General features: G+C 38.5%; 1 protein-coding gene across 50 annotated transcripts in view; it reads right to left on the reverse strand.

Annotated features, from left to right (window-relative positions):
* The window catches only part of RIMS2 (regulating synaptic membrane exocytosis 2), a 564,867-nt gene that overhangs the window by 90,183 nt on the left and 447,711 nt on the right, over positions 1-26,973 (reverse strand). The gene's annotated exons all lie outside the window — the stretch shown is intronic.

The raw sequence follows: 26,973 nt of genomic DNA on the forward strand, positions 1-26,973 counted from the left end.
AACCAGGTAATTCCGGGGATTAGAGCAGGCATGTCCTAAGACCTTTGGGCCATCTCTTCATCTCTGACTGGAAACGTTTTATTTAAAATTGGCAAACATTAGAGCTGCCAATGCTACAAGGGACTCTTGAAAATAGGCTTTCTCATCTTGTGTGTTTTCTAATATAAGTAATCTCAGTTACCTTTTCTAACAGGGAGATATGTCTTTATTGGCTTTACACTTAAAAATGTGTTATTTCACTCAACATAATTTCATACTTATTGGCATAACTCTATATTTCCCCAAATATAAAATTAAGTTTTCTCTCTTGCATTTTTTTAAAAAGAAAAATATGACATTTTAGACAGTACAGTCAGAATGCAACCAATGAATCAACCAAGTATGTGAGTGATTAACAATCTACCACAAAAATAACCTGTGAGAGAATCAGGATCATAAGTTGTCTACAACTGCTATGGTAGAGTAGTGGGTAAAGGTTAGAAAAAAAAAAGAAAGCAAGTGTTTGCCAGAGAGGTGGACTGGGGCACAGGAGGAAAACTGGGGACATCGGTTGGGGGATGTGGACACTGGTGAAGGGATTGGTGCTTGAATATTTACCCTTGAAACTCAGTCATGATCAACTTTGTAATCAAGGCGATTCATAAATAAATTAAAAAGAAAAAAAAAGACAACAGGTTCCCAGGAACCTGAAAGAATGGGCAGGAAAACAGGGTGCTTTGCAAGAATGGAAAGACTTACAAGATATTATTGTTCTGATTATTAGAAACTTAATTCCTGTAGTAATTTAGCTTTGACACTGAGTGTTTGAGACCTACTCACAAAAAGAGAAAAAATACAAAAAAAAGCAAGAACTGTGAAAAAAAATTACATATAATTTAAAGGATGAGAATGAGAAAACCGACCAACTGAGATGAGCTATTTCTTTTTTTTCCTTCCTTTCATTTTTTTTTTTTTTTGCTTTTTGGGTCACACCCAGAGATGCACAGGGGTTACTCCTGGCTCTTCACTCAGGAATTACTCCTAAGTGGTGCTCGGGGGGCCATGTGGGATGCTGGGAATCGAACCCGGGTCGGCCGCGTGCAAGGCAACTGCCCTACCCGCTGTGCTATCGCTCCAGCCCCATGAGATGAGCTATTTCTAATCCAAATTCTTGACCTTCAAAAAAATAATTTTTCCCTCTATACTAGAGTAAAATCTATCAAAGAGCAGAGCTACATAGGTTAATTTTATTCTGCAGCATATAGTATATAATAGATCTAGTGTAGAATATTTAAAAATACCATAAAGAATATTATTTTGTATCTAACATTTTTGAAAAGAAAAGAGAGAGAGGAAGTGAGAGAGAAAGAGAGAAAGCAAGAGAGAAGGAGAGAGAATAAGAGAGAGAGCAGTATAGACATCCCTACAATTTCTGTAATGAACCAAATCGATAACTCAAGTTTGCTTGATTTTGCTAAAATATAACAGAGCTTTGAAGATAAACAGACATGGGCCTGAATTCTGGCCTGGCTTCTACTTAACTTACTTTCCTGAGTTACATGCTTACTCAGGCTACTGAATGTAACCTGCCCACACGGCAGAGACTGGCAAACTCCTCGTGGCGTATCCAATATGCCAAATACCAGTAACAATGATGGGTCTCATTCTCCTAACCCTGAAAGGGCCTTGAATATGGCACTTTAAAATCTCAGGGCTAGGATGAAGGAGATGTTACTGTGCCTGCTAGAGGCAATCGACAAACAACAGGATGATCGTGATCATGATGCTTACTCAAATTCTTAGGTCCTTCATCTATATAATGGCAATGTTTTAATTTCCTTTTTCATTTTAAATAATGGAGATAATATGCCTAAAGTAAAAGTTCAGTAAGTGGAAATCACAAAAACTAAAGTTAGGGAAAATGAATAACCAATAAAATGCATAAATATCTGGTATTGATAGAAGTGATGTATTTCATTTTGCATTTGGAAACGTGGGCTCATACATCAAAGGTGGGCTTAACACAGCCAGCTTAAGGTAATGAGAGTAGACTTCACTGGGATGATATCAAGAATTTCAGGCTTTCCTTTTGACTTTGCTGGCTGATCTTGGGACAGTCGGATTCCCTTTCTGGAATTCAATCTCCTTGTGTAAAACTCAAAAAACCATATACAAAGCACTAGGAAGAATTCCAGATATGTAAAAGCCCCTCCCCAAATTATTCTTGTCCTTGTTCTTGTCATTATTATCATCACCGACACCATCATGATCTATGAAGCAGCCACTGAACATGGAGAACTCAAATATTAGGGGAAAAGGAAATAGACATGTGCAGCTTATCCTGGTCTGGTGCATGTATCAAAACCAGATTTCCCCCACTGCTAGCATTTGGACGAATGCAACTCCCAAATGCCATCCAATGGCACAGCAGATAAATCAAAAAGGAAAATCTCCAAAGAAAAATAAATTCTCACTGCATAAGGTACTGGGTTCACGAAACTACAGACAGTCACTTGCACAAGAGGATAATAAAAGAAATGTGAAAAAAATACAATTTAAGTTTATAATGGTCTGTTTGAGGGGAAAAGGTATGCTTTATACGGCAAAAGATCAAGAAGAAAGTACTATATGCAGTGTGCTAAAAGTTGTTTTAATATCCTTTTCTTCTTTTTGTAGTTGAAAGGTCAAATTCATTAGATTGAGAGGGATGTGTTATACATAGGCTGTAAACGCTGCGCAGATGTTTTCAATATTCTCTGGTTGGTAGTTATGCTTCTCTTATATTTTTCAGAGCATAGTTGGGGTGCTTAGTGGTTAGTTCAGTGGTTGGGGATTACTCCTGGTGGTACTTGGGAGAATTGTATGATGCCTGAAATCAAACACAGGACTCCCACATGAGAAGCAAGGGCTCAGTAAGTTAAGCGATATAATGCTGGTCCCATGGTTATGTTTTTGAAAAATGTTTAAGATTTCTAAAAATTTTATAAAGGTTTTGGCTATAAAAACATCAAAAGGCAAATTAAAAGAGTAGTCAAGGTCTAACAGTCCCCTTTTAAGGACTGTGGGTCAAATTATTCAATCCATAGTCCATGGAATAAAGGCACAGACTGATTTTCTAAAGATTTGCTGTGTAATAAAACTGGATTTTGATAAGGATAGTCAGGTCCAGGAAGAGACACTTTCGATATTTCTAAAATTTATTTTATGCATATTTTCTACTTTGGGGGCTTCTGAAAAACAATTTAGCATTATTAAATATGTAAGAACAATAACACATATGATCTAGTTTATGGCACATAATTGCTAAATGTCGAATCTAGTAAGATTTTTTTAAAAGAAAATCTAGTATTATAAGTCATGAAAAGAAAGGTAAAGAAAGCTAGTTAATATTTGTAAATACCTGAAAGACAGAGCACATCAGGGGCTATAGAAGTTTGACTGAATTAAATAAAGTTTACAGGCTTTGGACCAAAAGTGTTGAAAAAACAGGTTTGAATGAAATGGAGTATTTCAGTTCTATCTGAAATAACAAACAGCAAGCAAGGGATAAAGACAAATTCTGAGTTTGCCAGAGCATGAACATGCAAGTGGCAATGTAAAGAAAATAGAGTCATACCAAAAAAATATTTCTCCATAAGGAGAGTTGGGGAGGGAACAAGGTAGAGAGTAACTCAGGAATTAGAGATTGGGCGGTAGAGGGTTTGACAGTTCATATAACAGCATCTGAGAACTGCAGCACGGGAACCCAAAAGCACACAAGGCTGAGAGTAGACTGAAATCAATCAGGAATGAAAGCAGGGAGAGCACTTTGGGTGGAGAGCAGAGTAAGAGCAGGGTTCTCAGACTCGCAAACTAGAGGCTGAGAGTAATAACTGTAGGGCAGAAGCAAACTCCTATGTCTAGGCAACTTGAAAGGTTGCTGGCCATTTCCTTCTTTCTTGCTGCTGTGTTCCCGAGGCAGGTGTCAGGGGCACCAAATGCCCATTATTAGGATGATTCACCCTTGACTGACCACTCACCAGACAGGAGATAGATGTCTGGATTTTGAAACACCATTTCCTGAATTCTGACATATTCCTTGGAGGGGTGGGGGTGGGGCAAGATTGTGCTAAAGCATCTGCTCTTGTGTAATGTTTCCTAATTAAGACATTTCTCTACATTGTCTTCCTTTCCTAGAATTACTGTCTGAATTTATGATTTAATGAGCTGTATTTAACTACCTACAAATGGTCTTCTACTATCAGTAAATACTTATTCTCCCCTGATCAGGAATGTTACTTGAACATCTATCCTCACAAATATGAAAACAAAAAATGATATGACACATCCCTTTTCAGTTAACTGGCCAATATCTACATGCAAAGTGCAAATATGGTTGCATGAGAACATGGTGTTAGTTTATATTCGAAGTTTCAGTGATCAACTCTGATGTCAAGAAACCTTAGTTAAATTAGTAAATAAACATTTATTAGGGCTGGAGAGATAGTACAAGGGCTGAGGAACTTACTCTGTACGTAGTTCAATCCCTAGCACCCCATCTGTTCCCCTGACCCCCACCAGGAGTGATCCCTGAGGACAGAGCCATGAATAAGCTGTGATACCACAAGGTGTGGCCCCAAAATCAAAGTAAACAAACAAAATAGCTGTTTAAAATTTTCTTCTCTAGACAATACACAAAAATGGTGTTTCTCATATTAATTCATTTCTAAAAAGGATAGAAACTTAAACTTTCATATTATTAACACCAATGCAGGAACTTTATACAACTGTACTCTCAAGTCCTAATATGTTTATTGGTGTGGTATGATGTCCTTGCTAGGGCCTATGCTAATCGTCCATGTATTATTACAATTTCAGGACATGTACTGGCCAAATGAGTGCAAGAAATGAAAAATATTAAAGAGAAGAAAATGTAAAATATGCATATGAAGACACCACATTGTTTTGAGATGTGTAGAAGAGTTTGGCTAGATTGGAAGAGGCTATGGCCTAAGGGAGAGAGGAGGAGATCAGATTGCCCATGTACACTTGTACAAAAAGCCACTAAAGTCGAGTAGTTAAGAAAACTAAAACAATTATAGGTAAGAAGAATGATGTACAATGGTGAGTTTATTTCCATGCTGCAATAAAGGGGCTGTTTGCAATATTATTTTCCCTTTGCTGGGATGTATTTCAGCAACCCCTGGAGATTACAAAAGGCTTTTGGGGGGACTTGTTTGGATAACTGAAACACTAGAAAGAATGATCCCCACCAATTTCATTGGCAGTGGTTACCTCCAGTTGTCTCTTCACTCTTGTCAGTCAGACAGAGCCTCTGAGTGACTATCCTCTGGTTCTGGCACTTTTCAATTAATTGGCCAATAAACAGCGGGGCTGTTTCTCACAGCAGTACAGTCTAACTCAATTGACTAACAAGGAGAGATGAGAGAAGGGGAGCCTGGCTTTGAAAACATTTTAGGAGTTCATAGCAATAATCCCAGGAAAGAAGGTATGGTACTTCTTAATAGTACTACTTTCACTAACTGAAAGCAGAGATTAATGCCAAAGTTATTTGAAAGAAACTGGCTATGCACACATCTTAGTATTGGACCTGGGAATAAGATATAACAGCTTAAATAAGTAGGATGAACATATGGTGAAGTGTGAAGCAATTTGTTTGGAATAATTTACGTAATTCTAACAACTAAAAAGGTTTGTTTTTGGACTATACCTCCAGTCTATTACAACATTTACTGACAAAGATATTGCAAATACAGTGTTTTCCCTGAAATGTTGACTTAAAAATGACCACTATATTCAAGAGATAGGTAGTATAGTGGGTGAGGCATTTGCCTTGGATGTAGTCAACCCCAGTTCCATACTTGGCATCACATATAGTCCCCAGCACTGCCAGGAGAGAACCCTGGGCACAGAGCCAGGAGTAAGCCCTGATTACCTCTAAATTTTTCCCAAACAAATAGAAACAAACAAGAAATGAACAGCACTGGAAACAATGAAATTTCATGATGGACACATTCTGTAGGAAGAAGCTGTACACTCAAAAGCTTCAGGGAACAGCCAGAACCCAAAAGATGGAGTCAAAAAATACTTGTGAGTCAGAGAGGACAGAGAGCAGAGAGTGTTAGAAGGATGGCTGAATTGGGCAAGGCGAGAGTGTGGGGAGAGGGGGAGAGAGAGAGAAAGAGAGAGAGAGAGAGAGAGATGCTGAGAGGACACACTAGAAGGAACTTGTGAAGGTTAGCAAGAGGAGTGGTCAGGATAAAAGAGACACAATGTCAGAAATAAGAAACATGGAACAGGGCTAAATTTCACAAAAGAGATCAGAGGTTCAATAAAGTTGAGGTGAAAGAATTCACATCATACTACAGAGTTCACCAGCATGGGTATTTAGAAGAGGAAGGATCTGGAGATGTATGGGGCACATAGGCCCCCAGAAGCCAGAGACTGAGCCAGAAACGTGTGCAATGCATGAGGAGTCAACAGGAATTTACAGGAAGGTAGTCCATTTAAGAATGGGTAAGATTTTAGGGAGATCTGATGTTGAAGATAAAAAATATTCAGTTGGGGGTATTGATGTTACAAAATAATTACTAGTAGGTTACTCATACTTAAGCAAAGTTGAAAGATCTTGAATAAAAAGATTAAAGACAATTAAATAGTGATACAAAAAGTTGCTTAAAGATAGACAAGTAAATAGGTTTGAGAACTCAAGGGAAAGAGTTTGATTTATGATATTAAACATTTATGCTGTGAAGAAAGGGACAGAAGGGAACTTATATATCCACATAACTGTTTAATCAAAGTATCAACACAATTTCTAGACCAAAACTACATTGCCAATGGCTCACCAGAGAAGTTTCTATGCCTCAATTTGCTATTCTAGCAACTGAGTCAGAATCATTGCCAAGGACGGTTATTTTTGATTTTATTTTGGGATTACAACCAGTGGTCCTCAGGGCTTACTGCACAGGCTCAGGGGATTATCTGGGATGCTGATGATCATACCCAGGTTAGCCACAAGCAGGGAAAGTGGCTAACCTACTATCACTCTGGTCTATTGCTAAGATGTAAAGATACTTGAAACCTGTAAATATTAGTAGTGACACTCTTACTTCAGTATTTTCTAGGTAACACACCACAATCCTAAGCTAGCAACTCTACATGTGCACAATCCCTTTTAATTTTTCTATTGTTTCATTTGTATTTTTCAGCTAAACCTAATCATTTCTATATGTAAATGTTTTGGGCAGGAATAGAATTCTCTATGATTCATTTTCATTTTGACTTCTGATTTTAGACACGCAATTATATCATATTTTCAATTACATAAAAGAGGTTCCTGATAAATTATCAGAAGTTATGTCTACTGGTCTAAAATTTCAAACATCTCTTACATTATTCATCATTCTTATTAATATCAAAATGAGACTCACACTTAAGGTTTTCTGAAAATAAAAAAGTAGATAGAATTTTGACATATTCTTGCTAATCAGTCGACTCTATAATCAGTGTATCAAGTTTTTAGTCTAACGATAAATATTCTACACTATTGAAATGAGCACACTTAAAATTCAAATTGTGCTCCTCAAAAGCTGAACACTAAACCATAATTTGAAAATATTCTTAGATATGACTTAAACATATAAAAACATGTTATATGTAAACATTCTTGAACTAAAACTTCTATCCATATAAAATAAGAAGTTGAGTTTTAAAATGCAATATATAACAATGTATATTAAAGATAAAAATATCTTTGTTTATAAAATGCAAAATAAATTAGACCCATATTAAAAAAATATTGACACTGGTATTTTTTGAAACAATAACAAATCAAACCAAAATACTGAAAATAAAATCCTTCTTCTTTGTGTAACCACATTACAATATTTCGAAGACTGGAAAGATACTTTCAATACACCTATCTTGAAAAATTATCTCTCTCATATGTCGAACTTAAAGATACACAGAAAGGCAGAAACAAAGATTCAGAGGCAACGTAACAGTAGAACTTATCCACAGAGTGAGGGGTGTGTGTGTGTGCGTGTGTGTGTGTGTGTGTTTGTGTGTGTGTACGCATGTGTGTGAGTAGATTGAAAGGGAGGGGTAATGGGGTCAAGAATTGGGTACAGTGTCTTACTGAAATATAATTATTATCTAAAAACTCCCATTTGGATAAATTCCTCCCATATTAAAATTAGTCATCCAAAAATTAGTCATTCAAATTCAGAGAAGAATGAGAATTTCTGGAGTCCCATGATAGTAAAAACATTTCACTCTGGAGAGAGAACAAAAGGGAATGCCCTGCCACAGAGGCAGGGTGGGGAGGGGGATGAGGGTATGGGAGGGATACTAGTATCAGAGGTGGTGAATAGGCACTGGTGGAGGGATGGGTACTGGATCATTGTATACTGAAACCCAAGCACAAAAATTTGTAAGTCTACAACTGTACCTCATGGTGTTTCACTAATAAAAATTTAAAAAAAAATTTCACTCTGGAAGATTTTCAAGATGCTATCTATATCTACATCTATCTATCATGATCTATTTGTCCATTATCTATCTATCTATCTATCTATCTATCTATCTATCTATCTATCTATCTATCCATCCATCCATCCATCCATCTATCTATCTATCTATATCTCACATTACTCCTTTATAGCTGGAAAGCTAGCTGTCTTTATTAAGTTGTCTGAGTTTTCCTTATAGTTTCTTGACAATCACTGAGCAAACAAAAGTCCTTTTTAACCCCTTTACCTTTCTTTTGTATCTGTAATAGTCAGATAAGTGATTTCTAGGAATCTATAAGTTTTGAACTTGAACTGTTCCAAGTTTCTGGAATTTGCAGCATTAGGTCCCATTATTATTCTTAGTTAATAATAATAAGGTATCCTTATTGAAAAACTGTGATTTTTAAAATAAAAAATAAATTAAAAATTTTATTTTATATTTTATTTTATTTTTTATTTGATTTAGGGGACGTGAGGGCCCATACCCAGGAGTGCTCAGGGACTATTACTGGCTCTGTGTTCAGGGGTCATCCTGCTGGTGATGCCAGGGATTGTAGTGGGGTCAGCCACATGTAAGGCAAGTGTTTTAACCCTTGTACCACCTCTCTGGACTCAACAAGACATTTTAACCACTGAAGTTAGCACACAGTAGGGTTTATGAGACTAACTGGCCCACCACAGGATTTGGCTATTTCTGGGAAGATGAGCTCACTGCGCTGCTATCAGTTGTCTGAACCTTGCTTACCATAAGGGGAGGAAATGGAGCTTCTGGACTTAGAAATGAAAAACCAAGAAAGAGTATTTTCCTCAGTAGCACAGGCCACTGAAGACAGATATTTGAAAACAGGGAAACAACAAAGCTACAGGGAGGGATCTGTTGGGCATTTCTTAATTCAGTTTTCGTGGACATCAAAAAATGTCTAAAGGTGATATGTATGCATGTCTGTAGGTAAAGGTAAAGGTAAAGGCCCTCCCGTTGATCGTCGATTTGCTCGAGCGGGCCCAGTAACGTCTCCATTGGAGACTTTGTTGTTACTGTGTTTGGCATATCGAATACTCTCGGTAGCTTGCCGGGCTCTCCGAGTCTGTAGGTAGTTTGTATTTTTAATTTTTATAATTAAGATGTTTTAGCTTCTGAAAAACCTTCCTTGGCTGGGGAAAGACTGCCTTTCATGGGTTAGACAATTCTTGGGTAGAGCAAAGGGGGCAGCCAGGAGCAAGCCTGGGCCGCTGGTCTATTGCCCTAAAGCATCTGGGACCAGGCAACAAGACACCATGTGACAGCCTGGCACTTGGCCAGAGGAATTATTCCATCTTGCCAGTCTTAAACTGGTTTCTCTGCTCTACCTAATCTTTGCCACCCCAAGAAAGAGGCCCAGTCTCCCCACACAAATACACTTTGCCATCTCTTGGGCCTTCTTTGCCAGTGATGTGGAGCTGCCTCCTGTCTCCTACGTTCTTCTGCTGTCAGAAAGCTGATTCTCTGTGTCTCAGGTCTCAGTGCCATCAGAAAGTTGATTTTCCTGAGCACCTGCCTGCTGAGCAAGCAAAGACCACTCGTGAATCTGTGTGTATATGTGTTTGTGTGCATGTGTTCACACGTGAATGCGTACAGGGGTGTGTGGAAGGTGTGCGTGTATAAGAAACTCTCTTCTAGTTAGGACAATGGGTTATATTTTGTGTTAATTGCAGAACTAAACAAGAACTTGGAAGAGCTATGAAGTAAAACTCCCAGGGAGATTTCATGTGCAAGTTACTTGGTGAAAAATAGCAAGGAACTGAGGTAAGACTTAAACTTGCCTATTTAAAATTAAATTTGGGCATTTCAAGTAGAAATTAAATTACTTTTCAAAAATAACAGGTATTCCTTATGATTTGTTAACATAAACTTTCCTGGTCTCATTGGATGAAAAATGGTGATATCTCTTGGACTAAATCCAGTATTAATGAATCCACTGTGCTAAAATCCCACAGACTAGAGATACAGTGCAGGGAGTGAGGTGCTTGCCTTGCATGTGGCTGAATCCAGTTCATTCCCACCATCACCTAATGTTCCCAAGCCCAGCGAGAAGTGATCCCTGAGTGAAGAGCCCTGAACACTCCCAAATTCCACACCCTCTCCTGCCAAAATTCCTAAGATTATCTCCTCATTCACCCCTGAAGAAAGTGTTATTACACCTCCATATTAAACATGCAAGTAGCTGGCCTAATTTAGACTATTCCTCTTCTGAACTTCATGCACATAGAAAATATACCAGTTATTTTCACTGAAGGAAAAGTTTTAAAGGTCATTCAGTGGTAGAGTACCTGCCTTGTAAGTATGAAACCGTGTGCTTGGTCCCTGGCAATGCAAAATAAACAAAATGTCACTCAAATCACCATGAACAGAAAGATGATGCTAAGGATAGCAATCTTTTGAATAAATGTCCTTGGTATTACCGACAGAAACTTTCTTGGAACCATTTAACAAAATCTAAACTTATTCTGCTCTGAATGATGTCTCAGCCCATGTGATGCTTCTCTCTCAAGGTTAAGGAGTGTACTCACTGCAGCTGATGTAGCAAAGCTAGGGGAAGCTTTTCTTTCTCCCTAGAGCATGGATTTTTGGAATTTTCCTATTACCATAAATCTAGAAGGGAGAAAGAATAGCATGATGAAACAATACAACAGGGAAGCACTGTCAGGTTTTGGGAGAGCTAGCTGCTTTTTCAAATACTGAGAATCCCTAACATAAAAGTGAAACATTAAATATTGCATCTTTGGTCTCATTAAGCAATCAAAGCAAAAATACACAATGATAACATTGAGAATAAAGCTAAGCTTCACCAAGTACTCATGGTTTTAATTTTCTTTGGTTGGAGTAAGAAACAAAATGATTAATATAGGTTTTTACAATAGTTTGCAAGTATTTTTAAAGAGTTACATTCAAAGGAAAACAGATTGGTTTTGAAGTGGAGTTGAGTTTTCATATTTATGTAAGAGATTTTCTAAGGACATGGTCTTTTACAGAAAAGAATTTATACTCAGTTCTTAGAAGATAAGCTTATAATATGATTTATCCAAGGATGTAAAGCCTGTCAGTTTTAATGGAGGATGAAACCTAAGTCTAAGTTCAACATCAGACATGGGTTTCTGTTCTGTTTCTCTCAGTTGATAGTCCATGACTTGGAGCATTTTGAGGGGACAATAGTGCTCAGGGATCTGGGGGCCCCTCTTATGGTTCTTGGTTAATCAGAGTGGCAGTTCTCATATCAATTAATCAAGTGAGAGCAGCTCCAGGATGAGGTGCTTCTTTTGCCCTCTGATACTACCTACTCCCCCGGGTACTCATACAGGTGTCCAGGGTCTCCAGATTGCACGGGATCATGCTGGGGTATATGGTGCCGGGAATGGAACTGGTGTTAGCTGCACGCAAGACACACACCTTAACCCCATACTATTTCTCCAGTAGCCTGATCTCACCCTTAGTTTTAGCATCTATTTACCTGTATTATAACGTTTGACTTAAATATAAGTGACACAGGGCAAGAACTTTTCCTCTTTAATTCATTTTTAAAATAATACTTTCAAAATAACGCCTGTTAACATGGTAAAATGTTCAGTAAACATATGCCAAGTGAATTTATTTAACAAAGTCAATAACTCTATCATAAAGTTGTGATTGAAAAAACTACCATATTGATGGCATATAGCCTGATGTCTCAAACACAGGTTAGATCCATATTATTACTTTCTGGCAGTTCTGGGAATTGAATGAAGAATCTCACATAAGCAAGGTGGGTGAATGCTCTATCTCTGAGCTGCATATTGCTAAAGTGCAACTAAGATACGTTAGCTCCAATTTTGCATCTGTTTGCATCTCCCTGAAACACTTGTTAGATTTACTTGAAGACGTAGTTATATAAAGCAGAGCAGCTCTGTCATCTCAGAGAAATGGCTCTTCAAACTTCATGCAGGGTAATAATTCCTACATTCTGTCATCTCAAACTTAACAAACTGTGTTTCAATGAAAATGTTCTAAGATGATCTTGTTACACAGATAATTAATAATCAATGATGCATACACAAGCAAATTCAATTTAATAGCCATTTATCATCTATAAAATGTCAGACTTTGAGGTTGACAGTGAATGAAAAATTATGCTCATGGCACTAAATAAAATGCTAAAGTAAAGTAAGTAAAGGCCCTCCCGTTGATCATCGATTTGCTCGAGCGGGCCCAGTAACGTCTCCATTGGAGACTTTGTTGTTACTGTGTCTGGCATATCGAATACTCTCGGTAGCTTGCCGGGCTCTCCGAGAGGGGCGGAGGAATCGAACTCGGGTCGGCCATGTTGGCTGCGTGCAAGGCAGACGCCCTACCCGCTGTAGTGCGATAAGCACTCCTCTGCTTAGATGGTAAATGATTAAAATGAAAAATTATTTTTATTCTAAAATCCTCCTGAACACACTCCCCAAACATTTAACTCCCATAAGGCCCCTTTTCCTGGAAAAACTGTGACAGAGCTCCTTAAAGGGAAGTGCTCTACCACTTGATTTTTTTTACCGTGACCCAGAGACCCCAAATTTAATGTAAAAACATAACACTCAACTCTACCTGAAGAAATCCTTACATCTAAAAATTCTTAGCTTCCCCAAATGAATAAGTTTTCGGATTATATATCATAGATTACAAAAACTGATCAAGGTGAGATTTATCATTACATACTTAAAGTCAAATTTATATGGATGTGGATATTAACCACATCCATATCGGTGTGCTGCAAAGAGTCAGAAAAAACATTAATGGAAAAAATATAAATTTCAGGGGGATGGAGAGATAGTACAGTGGGTTAAGGAGTATTGCATGAGGCTGATTCAGGGACAATCCCTGGCACCTCTGATGGTTCTCTGAGTGATCCATGAGCAAAGAGCCAAAACTAAGGCCTGAGCACTGCCAGGTATGGGCACACCCCCACCCCAAACTCTTGCACTGAGAAAGTCCAAAGCTTTGCAATCAATTGGTAGTTTCATTTCATTTCATTTCATCATCCTGTTATTCGTCGATTGCCTCGAGCAGGCCCCAGTAACGTCTCTTTCATCCTAGCCCTGAGATTATATTCAAGGCTCTTTAGGAGAATGAGACCCATCATTGTTACTGGTATTTGGCATATTTGGTATGCCACGGGGAGTTTGCCAGACTCTGCCCTGTGGGCAGGCTACATTCGATAGCCTGCAAGTTTGTCCAAAGTAGGAATGAGACAATAAGATGTCATAAAAAAAAGTTTTGATAAGATGTCGCGCGGCCGCGCGGTTCCGAGATCTGGATTTTATAGTCTCTGAGTCTTGGCCGCTGATGGGATTACACGGCGCCAGGGGGCCAGGTGGTGGGTGGTAGTTTGATATTTAAAATTATCTTTGTTTCTCCCTTTCAACAAATATGTCTCTTCAACAATATTTCTCTGCCCATGCTTATCTCAGCAGGAGCAACAGAGGATTGACTGTGAATATCTGGCATGGTTGAACAGACCATGCCTGGCTGTGGGGGGGCATGGATGGTATCAAGGGGCTCTAGAACACGTGGTGAATAAGCACTGAGGAGCACAGGGGAGCACAGACATGTGGGTTTAGAGTCTGAGACCCATAGTACTACTAGTCTTTTTATACAGATTCAATTTGAAATGAGATTTTAAATCCACTGAGTTATGTAGAAGCTATTATAAAATTAATTTCATCTGTTCTTTTAATTTTTTAATGTGCCTACTGAAATATTTAAGCTTGCATGTACAGCTCACATAATTTTACTGAACAATGCTGCTTAAGATATCTGTCACTGTCCTCCCGTTGTTCATCAATTTGCTCGAGCAGGCACAGTAACGTCTCCATTGTGAGACTTTGTTGTTACTGTGTTTGGCATATCGAATACGTCACGGGTAGCTTGCCAGGCTTTTCCATGCGGGTGAGATACTCTTGGTAGCTTGCGGAGCTCTCTGAGAGGGGCGGAGGAATCCAACTCAGGTTGGCCATGTTCGCTGCATGCAAGGCAAACGCCCTACCCACTGTGCTATCGCTCCAGCCTTAAGATAACTGGTTTTAAAAGGCAGCTTTGAGCAAAAATATTTTATTCTAAATTAATTTTTCTATGTTAATATCCTTGCCCGTTGATGCTAATTAAAAGTTAGTATTGTTCTGTGAATGAAATTTAGTGATATAAAAACCATATATGGCAATCAAATATCACAGCTAATACATTAAAATAATTCTAAAGATAAAACACTGTAACACAACTGTAACTAAGAATAAAACAAAGTATACTAAGTGAATATGTGAATGATCTATTTTAATATTTTGACATAGATTATTTGAGCATAGAGATTTTCACTCTTCTAAGGGCAAGGATTTCTATTCTTGCACAAAGAACATAGATGATTTAAATAACTAGTAAGAAAAATAATTACCTATTGGGAAGCCAATTGTTTTGAATTAGAAGACTCACATTCAAGTTGTGGCTGTACTCTGCTAGCTATAACTAGTTAATTAAGTAGTTTCTTTCTCACTTGTCCTATTCTGTAAAATGGGGACAAAAATATCCCAGTCTTATTCAAAAAGTTGTTTTCAGGTTTACTTTTCCCCTTCTTCCTAGGTCATCTAGTCAGGTATAATTACACTTCAATAATTAGGAGAAGTAGGATTCCCCTGCCATTCCTCCAATCATCTACCCACTCATCTTTAATTCTATTCAACCCAATTACATTCCACAGCTCATCGTCCTAATCACTCTCCTGCAAATATCCTTAACTTTTTCAGTATCCTTCCTCATAGGGCATCTCAATAGAAAGAAGTTCACGTGCTTCTTTGATTCCTACATCTCAACAGCCAAGAATTGTAGAAAATAAATTCAACAGAGCACCCGGGGTCCACCATAACTTGCAGCCATCAATCTTGAAAATTCCTCCTCACATGTTCCCACCCTCCACGGTAAGTAACTGCTGCCTACTTCAAGCTACTCAGACCTAACTTTTGTTCTCCTCTCAGCAGGACTATTAACTTGTATCTCATGGTGAAAATGGAAGCTATCAGAAGGAACTTTTTTAAATCTAAAAATAATACATAAACACTCCAGTACTGATGTCATTATGTACACACTACTATACATATGCGCAAAGTCATTTCTACTTGCCATAAGCACTTAGTTGTGGCACAAGACACATCATAATGTGATGCGTGTTCAAACTCAATTTCACGGTTTCCTCTCAACTACACTCCTTTTTCAATGTTTCTGGTTACAGTCAAGAGCAAAAAATATAGCTATTGAACAAATTGCTAAAGATGCAAATCAAAGTAGTCCCCTTGGCTTTTTCTCTTTCCTTCATCCCACACTTAGTCTATCACTTCTCTTACCAATTTTGACCTTTAAAATATATCTCTTTGTCCAATTTCTGCACTTTGTGAGCTTTCGCACCCAAGTTCATTCCACCCTTGTCAACTCTAATGAAACAACATCCTAAAGCCAACTCTAGGCTCCAATTCTAACTTACTTCTGAATAAAAGACCAGAGGAATTTTCTTTATGAAACATAAACTGGACAAACATAAACTCTTCTGCTCAAATTCTTCAATGTCTTGTCATTGGTACTTGGGGAAAATGGGAATTCTATGAAATAGAAGCAACAAGAAGAAATCCTCTGATCTTCCATCAGTGGACAAACATGCTCCTGCAGGTTGTTCTCTCTTCATCCCCTGCTCTATCTCTCCCATCTCTCCCTCCCCCCCAACTCTCTCTCTCTCTCTCTTTCTCTCTCTCTCTCTCTCACACACACACACACACACACACACACACACACACTCCAAAGGTCCCTCCCCTATGCAAACAGCAATTCCCCTGCAGGTGCTCAGGAGCTCAATATCTTTCTCCAAGGTTCTAAGGGACTTTGCTTAATCTGGGCCCCGTATTTCTGTCACCCCACCTCTAGGCATTTTTCTTCATAAATGAACTTTTGGCCAAGGCAGCCTCTTTTAAATTCCTCAACAATGTCCAGGACATTTGGTCTTCCCCATCTATTGCACCCTTCTCCCCCTTGAACTACCCTGCAGAGTAAGAGTTATAAGTCAGAACACAGATGAAGACTGTGGGGCCCTGAAAGGCTCTGAAGTCTGCCCAGATCAGTGCTCAGAAGCTGAGGCATGGACACTTGAGCTATTGGTTTGATTCTGGAAGTCGTGCTCCACCACACCAACATTTCACAGCTCCCACCAGATGATAAAAAGAAACTCGGCTCACAGCAGAATGGCTAAACTTGAGCTGCTTCCGGGGCATTGGGAGACTTGTACTGTTTCCACTTCATTTTCAGAGTTTTCTGATTGGGTGAACCTGGGGTGGTTCCCCAAATTTTCTCTCCTAACTGGTTCCAGGTTGCTGCATGCCAGCAATCCTTCTTTGAGATGAACAGTACAACTATGTCCCATGTGGACACCATGCCCTGGGAAGAAAGAGTGAGTCATCACCTGCTATTGGGTAACCAGCCTGAAAGACCACAGCCTTATCTTTTGCTTCATTCCCTTCTGCATCCACTACTCACCTACAAAGAGTTACAAAGGTATCATGCCATGCTATGGGCTCTGTGCTCATCAATTCTCCTGTGTCTTCAATCAGAATTTTACAAGCCCCACAAGCAGGTTCAGTTTACCTCTGCTGCCCTAATCACATTTTCTTGTCCTAATATAAGGGTAGCACTGCACTGTAGCACTGTCCTCCTTTTGTTCATCGATTTGCTCAAGCGGGCACCAAAAATGTCTACACTGTGAGACTTGTTACTGTTTTTGGCATATCTAATACGCCATGGGGAGCTTACCAGGCTCTGCCGTGTGGGCAGGATACTCTCGGTAGCTTGCCGGGCTCTCTGAGAGGGACAAAGGAATTGAACCAGGGTCGATTGCGTGCAAAGCAAACACCCTACCCACTGTGCTATCACTCCAGTTCATTATAAGGGTAAGTTGAAGAAAGCTTAGGGTAATAATGCAAGGACTTTCCTTCTGGAAGGGTAGATTCGTGGTTTTAAATCCACAGTTTGGTTAGGTTCTTAAGTCATTATGAAGCTGTGGCATAAAGTATCACATATGTTTAGATAAATTACTGAATCTCTCTGGCCTCAGTTCTTCGACTGTAAACTACAGGGAACAGATGTTATAGAATGTAATATCATTCAATTACAAAAGACAGACATTCTGAAATGACCCAAAGAGATTGTCTAGAGAACTGTTTTTAATGCTCACAAGCTTAGGGTAATACAGAATATCAATGTTCCTCTTAGGAAAACAATAATTATACAATAATACTGGAATCCTGTGACCACACAAAAGAAGAAAGGAAAATGAATGGCTTTTAAAATTATTTGCATGTACATATGGCTTTGATAGCCTCTGAAGCAGAAAATCCATGTGCTTGTGAATTTATAAAATTACTTGCTATAGTGTTGGGATCATGACCTGTGTCCTTTCCCATTCTGTCCGTTCCTTCCATTTCTCTAAGCTTCCCCATGCTTTATTTAATGAAAAAAAATGCCAGCTGAACCCCCCCCCCCATTTCTTTCAAAATTCTAAAGAGCTTGGATTGTTTAACAAAAACTATTCTCTTTGGTTTTAAGTCAATTTGATTTGACAAAGGTACCTAAGAATCATTCTCCAATGAACTCTGATATTCAGTCTCTGCTTTATTCAAACTCAGTTGCTGTCTGGGCATGTTTTTCTCTTTGTCTGAGAACTTTATGGGGAAAAAAGAGAAAACGTTTTAATAAAGAAACATCAATCACGGGTACTTGATCATTGTATAACTGAAACCCAAGCACAAAAATTTATAAGTCTATAAGTGTACTTCATGGTGTTTCACTAATAAAAAAAATGATAAAAAAAAAGAAACATCAATCAACATTTCCTCTTTCTGAAAGGTGTAATTCTATCCCTTTAGGATTTTATATATTTGTCAGATTTTTTTAAACCTAATGGATCAAACACTTCCTTCAGCAATATAACCCCAAGGTTGGTTGCTTCTGAACTCCTACCACCTTTTTTTTAGGGTAAAGAGACCAACCTAAATCAGTCTCACTTTTGTGTTCAAGTCAAAGTATAAAATGATTCTTTCAGTACTGGAGATGGATTATCATCAGATGTAATACATTTACTTTGGATATTTATTAATGCGGGCTGTGGTGATAGCATAGCGGGCAGTGCATTTTTAGTACATGCTTATATTAGGTGTTTTCCTCTTCTCTGGTATGTGAGGGACACCATCAACCATCTAACTGCATGAATTAGAATCCAAGAGTTTTAAGGTACGTGTTCCCATGCCTTACTCCCTACTAATCAAACAGCAGGTTAGGAAATAGTTTCTCTCTGCCTCTAGCTTTGTTCCATCCCATTAATAAGTAGCATTGTAGCACTGTCCTCCCGTTGTTCATCGATTTGCTCGAGTGGGCCCAGTAACATCTACATTGTGGGACTGTTGTTACTGTGTTTGGCATATCGAATACATCATGGGGAGCTTGCCAGGCTCGCTGTGAAGGCGAGATACTCTCGGTAGCTTGCCCGGCTCTCCGAGAGGGGTGGAGGATTAAACTTGGGTTGGCTGGGTCAGCCGAGTGCAAGGCAAACACTCTGCCCACTGTGCTATAGCTCCAGCCCATTAATAAGTACACGAACATTAACGCTAAAAATGCAGTAATACTAATAGCTACCAGGTAATAAATACTTTCAATGCAAAATAAGTCATACATTTCCCCACTAACCCACACAACCCTATAAAGAATTCTTACTTGTTTTGCAGATGATAAAATTAAATTCCACCACTTCGCTTGTTTTTTTTTGGGGGGGGGGGGGGAGTCATTCCTAGCTATATTCAGGGATCACTCCTGACTCAGAGCTCAGGGATCATTCTGGGAAGTGCTCCAGTAAGGGGTGCTGGGGATTGAATCCCAGTTGGTCACATGCAAGGCAAACACCCTAGCCACTGTCTCTGGTCTCTCATAGTGATATTTGACCAACAAAATTCATATCAAAATTTCTTCAAAGGCTCCCTCAGCTACAGAATAGGTGAAACTTTTTGTATGGCTACAAAATGAGTAATGCCAATCCAGGTCTCAGATAACATCATCTGCTCCCTCTGTCCAAACTTTCTGTTTTAGAAATAAACAGCTTCATGTAGTTCTCTGAAATACCCTCACACTTTCAGTTTTCTGTGTCTTGACATGTAGTTTTTTCCCTCTCTCCTAGAACCCCCTGCCACCTGGCCACTGGACGGTCATAATAGCTCTTCCAAGATTCTACTTGAACAAGAATAATGCTGCGACATCTTACTCCTCTCTCCCTCAGCCAGGATAATTTTGGTGTGTCTTTTAATTAGCTTCACACAGCCAAGTCTTGCAGTAACATATTCCACAATAATATGAAATTAGGTATAATGTGATGTTGGATTTGCACGTCTCATCTGCCTTGGAGTTGTTGGTGAGCTGTGGCATGTCAGAAACCCTATCTTGTGAGAGGGCTGAGAAATGAAGGAATGAAGGCATTCAAGGCCCTTTGAGATGCGGGGAGGTTCTTCAAGAATGCAGGTTTCCCAAGTCTCTGCCACGGATGGGAAAACTAACAAGGAACTACCTGGACTCTAGTACCATACTGTGGGCCTCAGTCACCCAGGATTCTGTATCGCCTTAATTTGGGTATTTTCACTGGAGCAGACAATTGCTACCAGATGTCCACAAATTGCAACTGGAATCTTGGCAGCTGGAATTATAAAGCAAGACTGTCAGCTGCTGTAATCCAGTTAACAATGGCTAACCAGATACACATGTTTTGATTGCATGCTTATAAGCAATGACTAAGCTACCTGAGGGCTGGAGCGATAGCACAGCGGGTAGGGCGTCTGCCTTGCACGCAGCCAACATGGCCGACCCGAGTTCGATTCCTCCGCCCCTCTCGGAGAGCCCGGCAAGCTACCGAGAGTATTCGATATGCCAGACACAGTAACAACCAAGTCTCCAATGGAGACGTTACTGGGCCCGCTCGAGCAAATCGATGATCAACGGGAGGGCCTCTACTAAGCTACCTGATTTTAAATTACAGTGGGAAAAGGGGATGAATGTGACACATAACTTATGTCCTTCATGATGTTTTAATTCTAGAACACTCCAAAGGCTTCCCTAAAAACTCACAAGAGGTAGAGTCAATGAAAAATTTGTGAAGGTGCAGAATTAAGACTGTGTTCTCACAGCTATTTTTGTTGGTTAAAATAAAGCTTAAATGGATATTTTTTCTTAAAAAGGCAGCTCGTACAGATAATTTAATGGATCTAATTGAAAGAAATATATTTTACACAGTGAATTTCTGCAATACCAATTATAGCAGATTTCGCAGGGTCTTATCATATATCCATTATAGAAATTTTATAGTTATTGCTTGCTCTCTTTATGAATCTTGGATAATTCATTTTATCAATGTAGTGCATCAGTCTTCCAGTTGACACTCAATAGCTCTGAAAAATGTACTGAATAAGTGAACTCACAAGTTCATTATGTGGAAAAACATATCTTGTAGAGATGTAGTAAGTAACCATGTTTGAAAAGGGATAATTAAAGGCTTAAATTTAAATTGCAACTCTAAGTTTTATTAGTTTGGTATTCAATAAACACTTGCATGATAAAAAACAAAACCCAATACTATAAGATTTGATAGTAGAAATCGAAAATTTCTGTATACTCTTTGCATGCACATTTTTAAAGGCAGAATTTATCTGTAATTTCTGACATTTATAGTTATAAATGCTATAAAGTTTTTATATATCTTTAACTATAACAAATCTTATAGTGAAAGAAACATATAGATGCCAATGAACAGGGTTTTTTGTATTGGAGAATACTACAGCTTTACAAGGCATTGGAGTCAATGTTGTGCCAACTATAAAGAAATATGAGACATGGCATTTGTTTTAAAACTATTTGAAATTCTGTTTGCTAGATGAAGCATGAAGACAAAATAGAGCCCAAGGCAAAACAGTTGTTGTCATGTCAGAGCTAAAAGCATCAAATAATAAAGAAATTCACATAATAAATTAAGGCATGCCACTAAACCCTTTGGCCCATCTGGCCACTTCCTAAGCATTCTCTGTGCCAAGTGGGCCATGCAGGTCTGTGAGCTGCACTCATCTGCTTTTGCATAGACATGGAAAGCCTTGCACAAATCTGGTTCAGCTTCCTTCTTTTTTTCCCACTCTTCTAAACCATCCATCACCTTCTGGGTGTCACAAATTACAGATAAATTCTACCTTCAAAAATGTGAATGCAAAGAATGTACAGGAACTTTCACAAATATTTTCAACGATTTTTACTATCAAGTCTTATTTTAAAGTCACAATTCTGTCCTCACATCAAAACAAACTAGTCTAAAATGAATAATTTTTCTGTTCTGTTGTCCTTTAAAATAGACAGGTGAGGTATATACTAAAGAAGGAATTATAGGTGTAGGAGTAAAATCTGTTACTTGCTACAGGGGATCATGCTTTAGTCCATCTAGCATGAGGTAATATAATCAAATATTATTTTTCTTTTACAAATTTATACCATACCAAGGGGATAGCAGCTTTAATAAAATATAGTGGACTAAATGGGCAGTGCCATTTATTATTGTTATATAGGTCATATTTTTGTAGTTTCAAAGATTAGAAGAGAAAATGATTTCTGAGTAGCATTTGAAAGTGTTTGTAGTTGCATTGTAAAGGGGGATTATAAAAACCCACACTGCTCTTGAAAACAGCCTTGGTAATTGCTTGAAACTCAAATATCCAGCCCACCAGGACACAGTAATTTCTAAATACCTTTCATGTAGATTGGATGAACACATTCCTGCCCGTGCGGGCTGTGTGATCCTAAAGATCAGGTGGCAGCTGGAAAGACATGTACTGAGGTTATTTCCATTCCTAAATTTGGCTTATCTGGAAATATCCACAGTACAACCTATAAACTGTCATTTCATTAGGCGCTGAAGACCCTTTTGAAATCATCTATTTTTAACATAGTTGGTTATGCTTTACGCTGATAAGAGAAAAATATTTCTTCGTTTACGGACTCTTGGGGAAGATGAGTGAAGATGGGGTATATCGTGGCAATGTCTGAGCATGGAATTCAGTGGCTCTCATTTAAACGATCTCCCCCTTAACCTTCAACCTGTGAGAGGCAGGTCTGCATGTAAGAGAAACCAATGTGTGTTGGGCTTCGGTTCCATTCAAAATATTTTTGTCACACTGCTTCAAAATAGTGAGAGGCAGGTCTGCATGTAAGAGAAACCAATGTGTGTTGGGCTTCGGTTCCATTCAAAATATTTTTGTCACACTGCTTCAAAATAGTTTCTAACATTATCTAAAATGCGCTGAATGCTTACTCCATGTCAGCCCCTGCATCAAGCACTTCACATGAATGTGAACTTATTGATTTCTTTTATTGAGGTAACACTGGTAAGAATGTATATGTTTATGTTTTGGGGCTTCAACACTACCATACCACACCCACCAGCAAAATGACAATATCCCTGCAGCACTGTCCCTAGGACACTTCCCATCCCCCCTCTCCTCTTGGTAATCATTAGATTTCCTTGGTACTATGTCATTCAATCACTGACGGAAAACTTCTAATATGAAAGTGAGTATGAAAATTGCTTCAATGAAGTTACAAAAAGAAAGGTGGGACAATATATAATTATTTCCCATTTATGCACTAGCTTTCACTTTTGTTTTGTTCAGTTAACCTTTACTTTGTCTTTTGACAACTTTTCTGCTTCCAAACACCTACTAGCTTTCAATAAGTAAAGAAAGTTAGGATAGGCACTATCTTTTCCCAACCATGCTAAGAAAAGGAGGGAAAGAGTTTCCAAATATCCAGTTGTACACTCCGAGAAGAGGGAGCCTTTGGATCTAAGGGGGAATAAGTACACTGAAACTGGTCCTTACCAGTGTAACAGAGTATTACACCATACAGCTCACTAACTTTCCTCGCTCCATCCCCAACTGTTTCTGAGGAGAAACTTTGTAAAAACTTGAGAGAAGTTCTGCAAGGTGAGTTGTGTTAGAATTTCACACCTCACCAAGTTGGAAGAGGCCATTAGTATGCAAGTACTACTATTATTCAAGTTAGGAAGAGAAAAGGAAGTAAAGCTGGAGAAAGTAGTAGATTCAAGGCTCAAATAAAAGAAGGATGGCCCCAGAATTTCCTCTCTCTCTGTCACTCTGTTTATCTTAAAACACATGTGGCCAAGTCAACTGACATTTAAAAGCGCTGAAGTAGAGATACTTGCTCCTGACCCATTGCCATCCCTATGAGAGCAGATGGCCTCCAAGTCCTGCTTTCCTGTGTGCCTGACACATGCCTCGCCTTGGGCAATACAGTGCCATTGCGGTTGTGACTTCTCTGTGCCACTCACCTGCTGAGCTGGCCCCGCTGCCACTGATCTCCCACTGACTATCTTCCCATCCAATTCCTCAATTCCTTCTCCTATCACTTTTTGGTTTTCATGCTGAAGGATAAGACATTCATAGACACGGACAGTTAAATCCAAATATTCCTTGTTCTGCAGGAGGCAAATAGACACTCCATAGCATACTGTCATCTTTGATTTTTCAGCTTCCTTTACTGTGTCTTGGACATAACTGCTTTTCTATCGCCAAAGATGTTGGGGATAGTTCTAGAAACTTGAAGCTTCTCCATAGCAGTTGGGCAGAGAGTCAAAGAGTAAATTTTGGTTGTAGAATCAGAAATGTTGCTTGATTGAAGAATATCTGAAGCATATGATCTACAGATGAATTACGAGAGTGGGTCTCAAATTTTTGTAGTCACCAGAACCATAGGAAAGACTTTTCAAGAACACATTGGCAACCTCGGTCACAGGGATTGTAACACGCACATCTGGCCTGGGAGTCATATGTGTGCACTGAGGTTGCTCTAGTGAGTCTCATGCAGGTGAACTATGTGGACCACAAAGAAAGTCTAGGATAGAGGAATCAGCCGTGACCTTATTAAAACATTAATCGGTAAGTTTAACATTCTTCTAGACTTAAAGAGAATATTCTTTTATGGGGGTAGGGGAGCGGAGCTGCCTCCCAGCTGCCACTCAGGAGACCTGGGGGTCCCATATCAATTCTTGCCCAACCATGTTTGATGGTGGGTGGTTCAGTGTCGAGAAGCTGCTGGGCCCTTTTAAGTTGGGGATTACCAAGGCCTTGGTGGTGCACTAGGGTCTCCAGGTCTGCACCCGATGATGCCTGGGGAACCATGTGGTGCCAGGGGTTGACTGTGAAGGTCACATACAAGATCAGTACCTTAATCCCAATACAGAACACACTCTTCCCAGAATTGTGTACTTAAATGCCTAATTCTATTAGTAAGCAGAAAGTTGGTTACTTTCTAGTACTAATACCTACATTTTAGAATTGTTTAGCAAAGGGATGGTATGTATTATCCTTAACTGGTTTTATGATGCTTTTTTGTGTTATTCTAACAGAATGACTTTGGGAGAGAGGGCTTCTTTTCACAGAATTAGCTGCACAGCACTAGATTGCTGTTGTTCCTTTTTTCACTGCTTGATTTTAAATTCTGAGAAAAATAAAATGTGCTTTGTAATGGTACAGTAGCTGTTGTGACTCTACAAGTTTACTTTGGTTTACGATTATTCAGTAACAACAAAGTCTCCAATGGAGACGTTACTGGGCCCGCTCGAGCAAATTCATGTAATAAAATCAACTTTTTTTAGTATTTCTGAGTGGAAATTTTATTTAGAAAGTAGTTAATTTTACTGTATTCAGTATCTTATTAAATATTTGACTCTGTTGTTTTGGGGCCACAATTGACTGTGCTCAGGACTTTCTCCTGGCTTTGAGCTCAGGGACCACTTGTGGCAGGTATTAAGGGACCTTTAGGTGTGCAAGGAATAAAACCTGGGTCAGTTGCATGCAAGACAAAGTGCCCTACTCTCTGTATTATCTCTTTGGCCTCAACATTTTGATTCTTTATCTTATCAATATACTGTATCTTTTCCTGTAAAGTTTAAACCTATTTTTAACTACAGAAGCTTTTAAACATTTGTTCATTTGTATTTTCAGCTTAAAAATAATATTTTTTGGCTTTTTGGATCACACCTGATGATGCACAGGGTTTACTCCTGGCTCACACACTCAGGGATTACTCCTGGTGGTTCTGGGGGACCATATGGGATGCTGGGAATCTAACCAGGGTTGGCTATGTGCAAGGCAAATGCCCTACCCGTTGTGCTATCGCTCAGCCCTTGTTTTAAAATAATTTTTAATTGCTTCTAAGAAATGTCCTAGACATATTTTTAACAATTTAAACTTACAGTACAAGAAATTGTTTAACAATTTAGGCTGACAATCACTTGCCATCTGTTTTTGTAATCCATCAATGTCTTACTTTTGTTCATATCCTATTTCTACAGAGAATGTATTCAAAAAACATCAGAGCAATCAACACTACCTATCTGCTGTTATTGTTCTCCCTTTGGTTCACATAATAAAAATGTAATGTAAATAATGCTTCTCATACTCATAAATTTATAAATATTATTTTATAAGTAGTGTAGAATTTCATCCTTTGACATCATTATTTTTTAAACAGCAGAAATGCTGCCTAAGCAGAATAAACTGATACATTCTAACTAATTTAAAGGATACTTACAATTTTTCTATCATCCAAACTTTTCAGAATTATTTCCTACCATAATTAGAGTCAATAAAAGTCTAAAGTATACTAGCACTATTTCCTTTTCTCTGTCAAGTAAAATAAAAAATACACAAATTGAATAAAAGCACTTTTCATAACTTTTATGAAAGGTAGATATCTTCTTTTACAGAATAAATATAAATACTTCCATTTAAATTTTTTGTGGTAAATGTTATATGGCTGAGTTATAATTTGCATGCAACAAAATTCTTTCTTAATGAAAGCATTACTTTTCTCTATGCTCTACTTTAGTTATAACATATGTTTTGACACGTATTTTTGCTTTCATTTCCTCAGGTATTTTTCTAAAGTTTCTTACGTAAGTATTCCCATATTTAAAGATAAACATTTTCTTTCCTTATGACTGTTCACCCACTTCATTCTAATTATTCATTTTAATATATATAAAATAATATGGTAATAATGCAATTATCTTAAATTGACAATCAAGATACCAAAGTATACTGTCATTTAGTAAATCATCTATTCTCTCCTGTATATATAAATCGTGGATTCCTTCCTATACTCATCAGTATAAAAATATTTCTTGAGAATTAAGTTCCTTGGAGGGTGTGGAATGATAGCACAGAGGGTAGGGTGCTTGCCTTGTATGTGGCCAACCTGGGTTCAATCCCCGGCATTCCATGTGTTCCCCTGAGCACCACCAGAAGTAAATTCTGAGTGCAGAGCCAAGAGTAGCCCCAGAGCATCTCTGGATGTGTCCCCAAAACAGAC

The sequence above is a fragment of the Sorex fumeus genome, unplaced genomic scaffold (assembly GCF_029834395.1).
Source record: "Sorex fumeus unplaced genomic scaffold, SorFum_2.1 ptg000002l, whole genome shotgun sequence".
In the NCBI taxonomy this organism is placed as follows: Eukaryota; Metazoa; Chordata; class Mammalia; order Eulipotyphla; family Soricidae; genus Sorex; species Sorex fumeus.